Here is a 9,848-nt window from a genome sequence, read left to right as displayed (position 1 = left end):
ATAAACAAATAAAAATTATAGAAATCAATAAGGGTAGTATGGGTAAAATAAGATATTTATTGTTGTTATGATTCACTACAGTTTTCAAAAGCACCTAGAAACCTGCTTTCTATTTTTGTGGGGAGTTGAGAATTGTGGGGAAAAGCAGTTTTTTATTTTTTTACCAAACACCAAAACTGCTGTAAGTGATTGAGAATTGTCATCCACAGCAGCTTTTGGGTCCTCCACCGCAATCCCAAACGGGGCTTAAATCCCCCCCTCTATATATATATATAGAAATATAGTATCTGTGATTAAATAAATAAATGAATACTGTATTTCGATAAAAACATATAAATGGTTATTCAAGAACGGACCTATAGCTAGGCTACCCACCCCATTTTTTTGTAAAAAAATAAAATAAAATAAATGTAGTAGTCTACCCAAACTCAATTAGTTTCAGCCTAATAACCCAAACATAAATCTTCACTTAATTAGATAAAGGCGTGACCATCCTCTGTGTTGTTTTTTTTCACTCTTTTCGGCTTTCTTATTCAGTTGTTCTTTATTAAATCACTATTCTCTCCCTCTCAATCAGTCAATCCGATCCGTATTAAGTTCTCTCAACTTCTCTTCTTTTGAATTCTTTCTTTTGAATTCTTAATCTCTCTTCTCTTCTATAATTTGGTTTTGTTTTTTCAATTTCTTTTTTGTCGAATTGTCCCACAACCACAAGGTATTCTTTGAATTCCTCAATCACTCAACCCCAATGTCTAAGTAAAATGTAAGCACACCTCTTAACTTTTGTTAAATTTTGATTGAATCTCTAACTTTTGGGTTTAATTTAGAGTATTAATTAAGAATTTGAAGTTAGGGTTTTAATTCATGGTTTTTGTAAGTCGTCAAATACTTACATTGGGGTAAAAAAAAATCATTCATGGATAGGCATGTTGTTCTTGTGAGGTTTCATGAATGTCATCATTGCTCAATTAAGTAGTATTATATTGTATTTATATTGCATGTTTATTTGTTGTTTTATTGTTTTTTTTTTTTTTTTGGTATTAATATGCATTGTTAAGGGGTAAGACTCTTTACATCCCCCTTGACTAGCTGTATATTTTGTTGTTTATTAATGAGATTCACTTGTACCGTCGAGTTTTGTTTATATACATTTCTTTTTAAATCAATGAAGTGTTTTAGAATGTTATATAAATTTGGGAAATGTTGTACAAACAAACAAAATACTGTTGAAATTTCAAAAAAAAAAATTCACTAAGAAAAGTGAGAACTAGTTTAGAAGTCCAGCTCACCCCATTATAAAATCATGGGTCCATCCATGTGGTTATTATTATAATCAAATGGCTAAAGACTTATAATTTGGTAGATTTTTTTAAATTTTGATTTTTGAAGTAGGGCCTAAAAAATGAATGATTCGTGTGGTGGGTCAAAAAAAGTGATTAGCTTCGTATTTACTTGATAACTAGTTAGCTTTAGAGCATATATGTATATATATGAGTAATTTAATTCAATAACCCTTAAATACAATAAGTTTTTTTGACCCTTTTACATTTGTTCGGACCAAAATAACGCTTATATATCATATGTAGACCAGAAATTCCACAATTTGCTTTTCCTCCACCTTCTTCTCCTTCGAAACTCCGACGGACGTGTTCTTGCAACAGCTACTTCGTCGGACCACTACCCAAACCCTACCCTCCCCACTTGCCGGCCCCACCTCCCTTACCAGTCATCGACCCATCATCTCCTCTCTCTATCTCTCTCCCTTTCTCTCCCAACTCAAATATGAAAAAAAAAAAAAAGAAGCAGTATCTTTAACTTGTGTCGTTATAGAGAGCAAATGCCTTCTCTCTCTCTCTCTCTCTCTCTCTCTCTCTCTCTCCGCCAGTCTAATCAAACTCGAGGCAAGGCAGAGCTCCAACGATCGTTGTTCGAGGTGGGGTTTGACTGGTTGGTGCCTCCTCGCCGTCTTGTCGACAACGCATCAGTTACTTTTTTTTTTTCCCAAAGCTACGTGTTTTCTCTAAGTGGGTTGGGAGGGAAGGGGAGAGAGAGATAAAGAGTGACAAAGATGATAAGTCAGTGGGGGAGGTGAAGGATAGTAGTGGGTTGAATTTGTTGGGATGGTGGTGGTAGGTTGTTTTGCCATGAAAAAAGATTGTTTTCCATATTCGAAAACCCAGAACCCCCTTGAACTTGAATAACCTCTTCTTGCTCTTTCTCGTCTTCTTCAACCTTTTTCTTCTTCTTCATTTTCTGATCAACTGCGGCCGTCATCACCGTATGATCGTTGCCGGAAAATGAGAAGCAAATGGTCGAATTTATGGTCTAGTTGTCAAATGCATAGTCGTTGGAAGAGGAGAAGAAACTGGTCAAATTTCTAGTTTAGTATGTTGTCAAATGCGTGGTCTACATATGATATATAAGGGGTATTTTGGTCTGAACAAATGTAAAAGGGTCAAAAAAGCTTATTTGGGAAGGAATGGTCAAAAGAGCTTATTTCATATTAAAAAGGGTTATTGAATTAAATTACCCTATATATATTCGATCAGGTGCAGATGTATGAACATGCGAACGTGCCACCGAGCGCTTGGTAGCTTCTCCGAGCACTCGGCAATGATTTTGTAAAACAGGCCAGTGTTGCTTCCTCTGCTGAGTTTTGAGGGTATTTCTCGATGGGTTCACCACATCCCCTCCTAGGGTATAGAATGAGTTTGGTGCCCAAAATCTCAAAGCTAAACCATAACATAAACGCCGAAAAACTAGCGCCGAGCTCTCGATGCTGCAAAATTTTACACTACCGAGCGCTCGGCTCTGGTCACCGAACACTCAGCGTTGGGTGCGAATGTTCGCACCTGAAGGAGATATATATATATATATATATATACATATATATACACACACACATACATACATACAAGGAGCTTCAAGTGTGAAATCCCACATTTAGTGTTAAATGTAGGATGGGGCATATGAGCCCACTCTATGTAGTTTTTCAACAATCCGAACAATCTATTTTTTAGGCATCTATTCATAGATCATCTTTGCAAAAAATTAGCCAAATCAGAAATCATTTGGCTATCTAACTTTGATAAAACAATTAGACGAACCAAATATTTTCGATAAAACCGTGTACTTGTTTGATTAAAATTAAATAGGCAAATGATTTTTTATTTGGCTCATTTTTTGCAAGGATGATCTATGAATAGAGACCTAAAAAATAGATTGTTTTAATTGTTGAAAAACCACATTTAACACTAAACTGTTTCAATTTGTCTATTTGTCCTATTGTAATTAGATGTCTTAATGGTTTCCGATTTGTCTAATTTTTTATAAAGATGATATTTGTATAGAGACTTAGAAATTAGACGACATCGATCATCAAATTACAATTCAGAGTGTGTCCCACAAATCATACCTTATCATGTTTAAGATGAGATATACCTCAACGAAAAGGGCCTAGATATATATATATAGGACCTTCCGTTAAGGGATCCCTTAAATAAGCTAGGGATCCCTCATGGGGCCCACTCCATAGAGTATTTTTGTAATTGGAACCAAATATTTTTTTAGTCTCCATTGACGGATCATTCTTGCAAAAAATTAAGAAAATCGAAAACCATTTGACGTTGATTAAATGGTCAGAATTTCAAATGTATATCGAAAACATTTTTTTTGTCTGTTTGTTTCATCACAATTAGATATCTTAATGATTTCTGATTTGTTTAATTTGTTGTAGAAATGATCTTTGAATATATACCAACAAAATAGACGGTTCGGATCGTTAAAATACAACATAGAATGAGCTTCATGAGAGATTCCTTAAATAAAATTATTTAAGGGATCCCTTAATAGAAGGGGCATATATATATATATACATATATATGGCACTTCATGTAAGAACGTCCGCACCCTTTTAAAACATGTGAACATCAGCTTTTGAGCATTGGATATGTTGTAAACTAATCCAACGACTCTAACTTAAAAATGGAATATTCACTTAAAATACCCAAAATTGAAACGGGTCATCAATAACGCATTACCAACCCATCACCTTTTGGCAACCCACATACCCAGAGTACGAGGAAGGAACGATGTTCTCTTTCCATCTCATATATTTATATATATATATAATTTTATTCAGGTGCGGACATTTGCACTAATCGAGCCTATATATATATCTCTAGTCATACAATTACATCCCTCCAACTTTAAGGAAAGGGAAATTAAATGAGTTCTTTGAAGTCTATTTATGTCTCTAATATGAAAAAACTTACATATCATCATATTGTAGTGATGTAGCATCCCTTGAAGAGAGAGATAGAGACAAAAGATGAGAGAAAGAGAGAGAAAGAGAGTGAGCCAATAAGAGAGGGGAGATGTCATGTGGTATCACATGAGAGAATAAGTAAGTTCTTCTTGTCTTCAATATTATGTCAAGGCTAAATACTGCTAGAAAGTAGAAACATTAAATTGGTTCACCAAAATGACTTCATGACACTATTTTACATACTAAAAATAAATAAAATTTAAAATATTTTAATAGATGAAATATTATTATATTATTTGGTAAATAAATTTTTCGAGTTTTGCAATAATATAATGTTTAAAAACTTGCAAACAAGCCGGGAACATTTTGCAACAATATGTATATATATTAGGCTAATTACTTGAACATGGCCAAAAATAAATAAATTACTTGATAATGTACTGTGACTGGATCTAGGCCGATTTGCTTGAACTGAAAGGGAAGTTAAAGTCCTTCAAAGATATAAGAATTAAATATGGTGATATATAACAACAAGGTTTGTTTGTGGGCTCCAATTAATTGTTGTTGGGACTTTATAGTTTATACACACCCTCCAAGCAAGCACTTTTGTTTATTACTCAAATGGAATGGAATTGTCTTGTGGTCCTTCCACAGTTTATATATATTGTGCTGTACGTTAATTTGAGTTTGCTAGTCTCATAGCTCTTAATAGTGTTGTGTCGATTTCTCGACTTGTTGGAGAAACGGACAAATGGTTGCACAGAAGCTTTGTAGAAAAATATTACATAAGCAAACTGTTGACTTCAAATACTCTACTAACTATATATGCGTGGTGGTCAAATTCTCGGTATTAACAGTTTATTCCAGTTGGGAATATGAAAGGAAATTAGTCAGTAGGTTGAAATATCGCCTGCGATCGAGTCTAAGAGTGTGTTTGGATAAATTTTGAGATAGAATTTAAAGATGAGATTTAACAAAGTGTTAATTATGGTTGGAAATTAAAGATGGAATTGGCCAAATTCTAGTGAGCTGAGATTTTATTAATAAATCTCATCAACTAAATAGGTTATAACTAAACAAATCACTTCATAAATTTCATCAAATTAAATCTCATCATTTTAAGTCCACTTTAAATTGTTGTTTGATATTTTAAAGTATGTCATCCAAATATTTTAAAGGATTTCATCCAAACACACTAAAAAATTTATTCAGTGGGTTGAATTGCCTGAGAGTGAAAACATGAGACAATGAGAGCTATTGGAGTTGCAAAAGACACCTGCGATCGATACTCAAAACTGGTTCCTCTTTTAGTGTTTTCTTGGCCTGTTTGTTCTTTGGCCTTTGTTTTTTTTCTTTCTTTCGGTGCTTCTTTTTACTGGAGCTCTTGTCTGTTTTTCTTTTTCTTTTGCGTGGCCTGAGGGCTGGGTTCCATCCCCCCTCTTGTCTATCCTGTTGTTTTCCCCTTTTTCTGCCTTTGTGGCTTATGAATCTTCTTTCGACCAAAAAAAAAAACCTGGTAGAATTCCATTGTGTGTTAAATTAATAATATATTGCATATCTTGGTCGTTGTATATGTCTTTGACCTTTTATTTGTAAAAGTGTGTACTGAGGACAGAGCGCCTGATCGATGCCATCTGACAGTGTAGGTTGAAATCATGCCTTCTAATACAGCCTGATAGACAGCTGCGCACTCTCCTATACTAGTCCCACATTTTCTATTTTTTAATGCAAGAGTCTTGTTTTCTTACCGAACGGGATTAATTATCACCTAAAAGGATCATATATATCCTCATCCTCCACCAGGTAGGTAGGAATATTGTATATTCATATATGACTGGCCCCAATTAGGGGTTAGGGGTGTGTTTCAGTCCGATTGGATCGGAAATAGGATGTTTCAATTTTAATTCAAAAAATTTTGGAACGGAATTTCTATTCCAATTTTCATTCAAAAAAATCGAAATTTCAACATCTCATTTCAATTTCAAATTTTCAAATTTTTTCGGCATATTACATTTTCAGAATTCTCAGATAAAAATATGAAATTTTTGAATAAAAAATCAGAATTTTACATTTTCTTAATATTTTTTAGAGTATATTCGGATTTTTTTGTGTGTGAATAATGATAAAATTAATTGCCACATCTTCGATCTCCCCTCCCCCCCTAATGGAAACACAAAAAAATTAGTAATTATAAGTACAAAAATGTAGGTGTTTTTGTTATAATTTATGTCATTATGATACACATGTTTATAATTAGTCATATATTTTTAATATATATGTATATGTATGTTTGAAACAAATAACAAATTATTGAAATATATAATAGAAAACTAAATAAATGAATATAAATACATAATAAATTGACATTATTTCTAAAATATCGAATCAGAATGTCTTAGGAAAATTTCGGATTGGATCAGAATTTACAGAAACTTTCCAATTCCAATCCAATTTTTTTCAAAATTTTTGGATTTCGGTATTTTCGAATTTCAGATTTAATTCGGGCGTTCCAAAATTGGAAATTTTTTGATCGGAATCGGTCGGATTTGGATTTTCTAATCCAAATCACACCCCTAGCCCCAATGGGTTATGTCATATCGGATTCGTGTCGTGCCATTTCATATTCGCATTAAATACTAGACAACCTTAATCTGACCCGTTTAATTAATATGTCGAGTGACTCAATCCTAACCCGACCCGTTTATAATTGTGTTTTTTTTTATGTTGACCCATGGAGACTCATTGTGTTGTGTCGAGTGACTCAGCCTTCATGTCTGTTCTCTTTCATAAAGTCAGATGTAAACAACAGAAAGAAGCAGCCCATGAAAGTGAGAGAATGAAACCAACAACAAGTCAAAAAGTTTCAAATAAGAACTGAAAGGAAATTGAAGGCAGCACCCAAAGTACGTCCACTCCAATTATCAAAGAGTCCTTTGGTTTGTCAAATAAGGTGACTTCTTGATAAGAGAAAAACATGGAGATTCATTGGTGGATTCATGTTGCTTGGACCCATGAAATAAAGAGCTAGTCCCAATGCCAACTGCAGCCACTGCAACTTGGCTTGCAAATTGCAATACCAAACAGTTGGTACAAGTCTACAATTTAACCACACCAGTTGGCAGATAACGGGTATAAAGTCTAGCTAGAGTCTAGACAAGCCCATTGGCATAAGGCGTTGAGTCCACAAAGGCTTGTCCTAATGTCCACGTACATGTTGCAAGGGTGATTAATTTTGCAAACCAATAAGGAGAAAAAAAATGCAACTAAAGCAAAAGGAAAAGGAAAGTTGCAGAACTCAATTGCAACCAGCTGACCTCATGCATGTAGCAAGCTAGCTAGCTTCCAAAGAAGAGGAAGTCAAGTTCACTTGGAAACCTTGTTCCAAATTAAGTACATTAAACTACAAGTCCAAAGGTGTCCCACGTACAACAAGCATTGCAAACATTTGTGCAGTATGAGCTCTTTACATAGGTTGACATGCAAATGAAGTGGCGTTCGAACCATCAAAGCCATGTTGTTGTAAACCAAATCCCACAACAATAAAAGAGGGTGCAGGTCTTCTCATGACACTTGAAATAGATGGATATATCATTCCCCAAGAAAATAGATGCCAACCCCTATTTGAATTGCATCTACTATAACTTGGCTTATATAGTACAAAATAAAAAAAGCAAATTATCCGTAAGTACTTCAATTATACACTGACTTTCAACTTAGTACTCCAACTTTGAAAACTTGACAAAAAGTACCTCAACTTTCATTTTCTGTCAAAATAGTACCTCTGTTAGTTTTTCTGTCAAATAAATCGTTAGCTGCTAATGTGACAGAGATATTTTCGTCTTTTTCTCCACATTTAAAATATAATAATATTTTTAAAAGAGCAAATTACAATTTAGTATCTTAACTATACACTGACTTTCAACTTAGTACTTCAACTTTGAAAACCTGACAAAAAAGTACTTTGACTTTCATTTTGTGTCAAAATAGTATCTCTGTTAGTTTTTCTATCAAATGAACTGTTATCTGCTGACGTGGCAGATGTATTTTCGTCTTTTTCCCCACATTTAAAAGATAATAATATTTTAAAAAACTTTTTAATAAACAAATTTCTTAAAAAAATTAAAATAAAAACTTTTCCCCTTCCCCTTCCCTAGCCTTGCCCCATGCAGCATCACCCCTTAGCCCCAGCCCCGTCGCCCTCCCCTCCCCTCCCCCACCCAGCCAACCCCCACCCCAGCCCCTCTCCCTGCCCGACCTGCCCGACCTACCCTCTCCCCCCACCCCAGTCCCGTCGCACTCCTTCCCCCAGCCAGCCCCTCTCCTTGCCCAACCCACCCTCTCCCTCCCACCCCACCCCACCCCACCCCACCCTACCCCACCCCTCCCACACCCATCATACTATTAATTAGTACGTCTAGTGGAAATAAGTTAATTGCTTTCAAGAGAAAAAATCCCTAGCCGCTAGAGAGAAAAACAGCCTCCAAAAATTTGTCTACGGCAGCCGAGGCCTTCAGGCACCAGGCCGCCACAGGCTAATGCTTTTGTTTTCTTAGGTTTTGAGTCCCTCAATCTCTTAATCGAGGGTTAGTTTTAGTTTTGTTTTGTCGAGTTCACTTTCTTATTCTTTGAGAATGTTTGTCTAGGGTTTTAGCCAGTTTCTTATTGGTGTTTTTTCAGTTGTTTTTTTGGATCTGATGGTGCTTTAGAGGTTGTGGGTGATATATTATGGCCTTCCCTCTTGGTCGTATTGCTTCCTCCCAACAAGTAGAAATTGGTATTTTTGCACAGGATCCAGTTTGTCTTGGGTGCTGGGTTTTCTTTTATTCTCTTAAAGTTCGTTCAATTTTAGAAGATGGAGATGATTTAGTTCCTGACAGACACTTTTGGAGAAGGCTAAGAGAGTTTTGGATTAATTCAATTGTTCAAGGTTTGATGTAGTTATCTGTTTAGAGTTATAATGGGATGACACATGCTCTTACCGGCTTTGTTCAACAGTAGCTTCAATTGAATTGTAACTCTTGTTTAGTTTTCTTCATGGCATCTTCCAATAAAAAAATTTAAAAAAAATTTTCAAGTTTGTACAAATTCAAAATCTAAATTTCAATTCCAAAATAGCACAAAGCAAACCAAGTCAAAGCATTAAAGTTTCAAATGAACTACATACGATTTGATCTCGTCAAAGGTATATAGACAACCTACTCAACTCTACTACAAGTCTACAACCAAATCAAATCAATCTCAAATCTCTCATAAATTATTTTAGTACACAAAGTCTTTGAATTAATTTCTCAAATCAAATTTATTAGTTATCTTGTCAATAAGCATGATGAGGTGGCACGTTATCCCCACATAAGTTTTTCCCTGTAAAAATTGGAATTGTGTATATTAATCGATCACTCCATTCAAATACATTAATTAGTAGGAAAGATATAAGATATATAGTAGTTAAACCCTATAAAAGACAGACAAATTAACCAAGAATTAAGCCTACATCTAAGGAATCGCTACAATCAGCTAATACGTACTAGATACAGCTGGTGATTAGCTCAATCATGTTGATCATGATTCCCTTGACATCAAA

Source organism: Dryas octopetala, chromosome 5 (genome assembly GCF_963921425.1).
Source record: "Dryas octopetala chromosome 5, drDryOcto1.1, whole genome shotgun sequence".
Lineage (NCBI taxonomy): Eukaryota > Viridiplantae > Streptophyta > Magnoliopsida > Rosales > Rosaceae > Dryas > Dryas octopetala.
The sequence above is the reverse complement of the archived record's forward strand: the minus strand, read 5'-3'. Positions refer to the sequence as shown.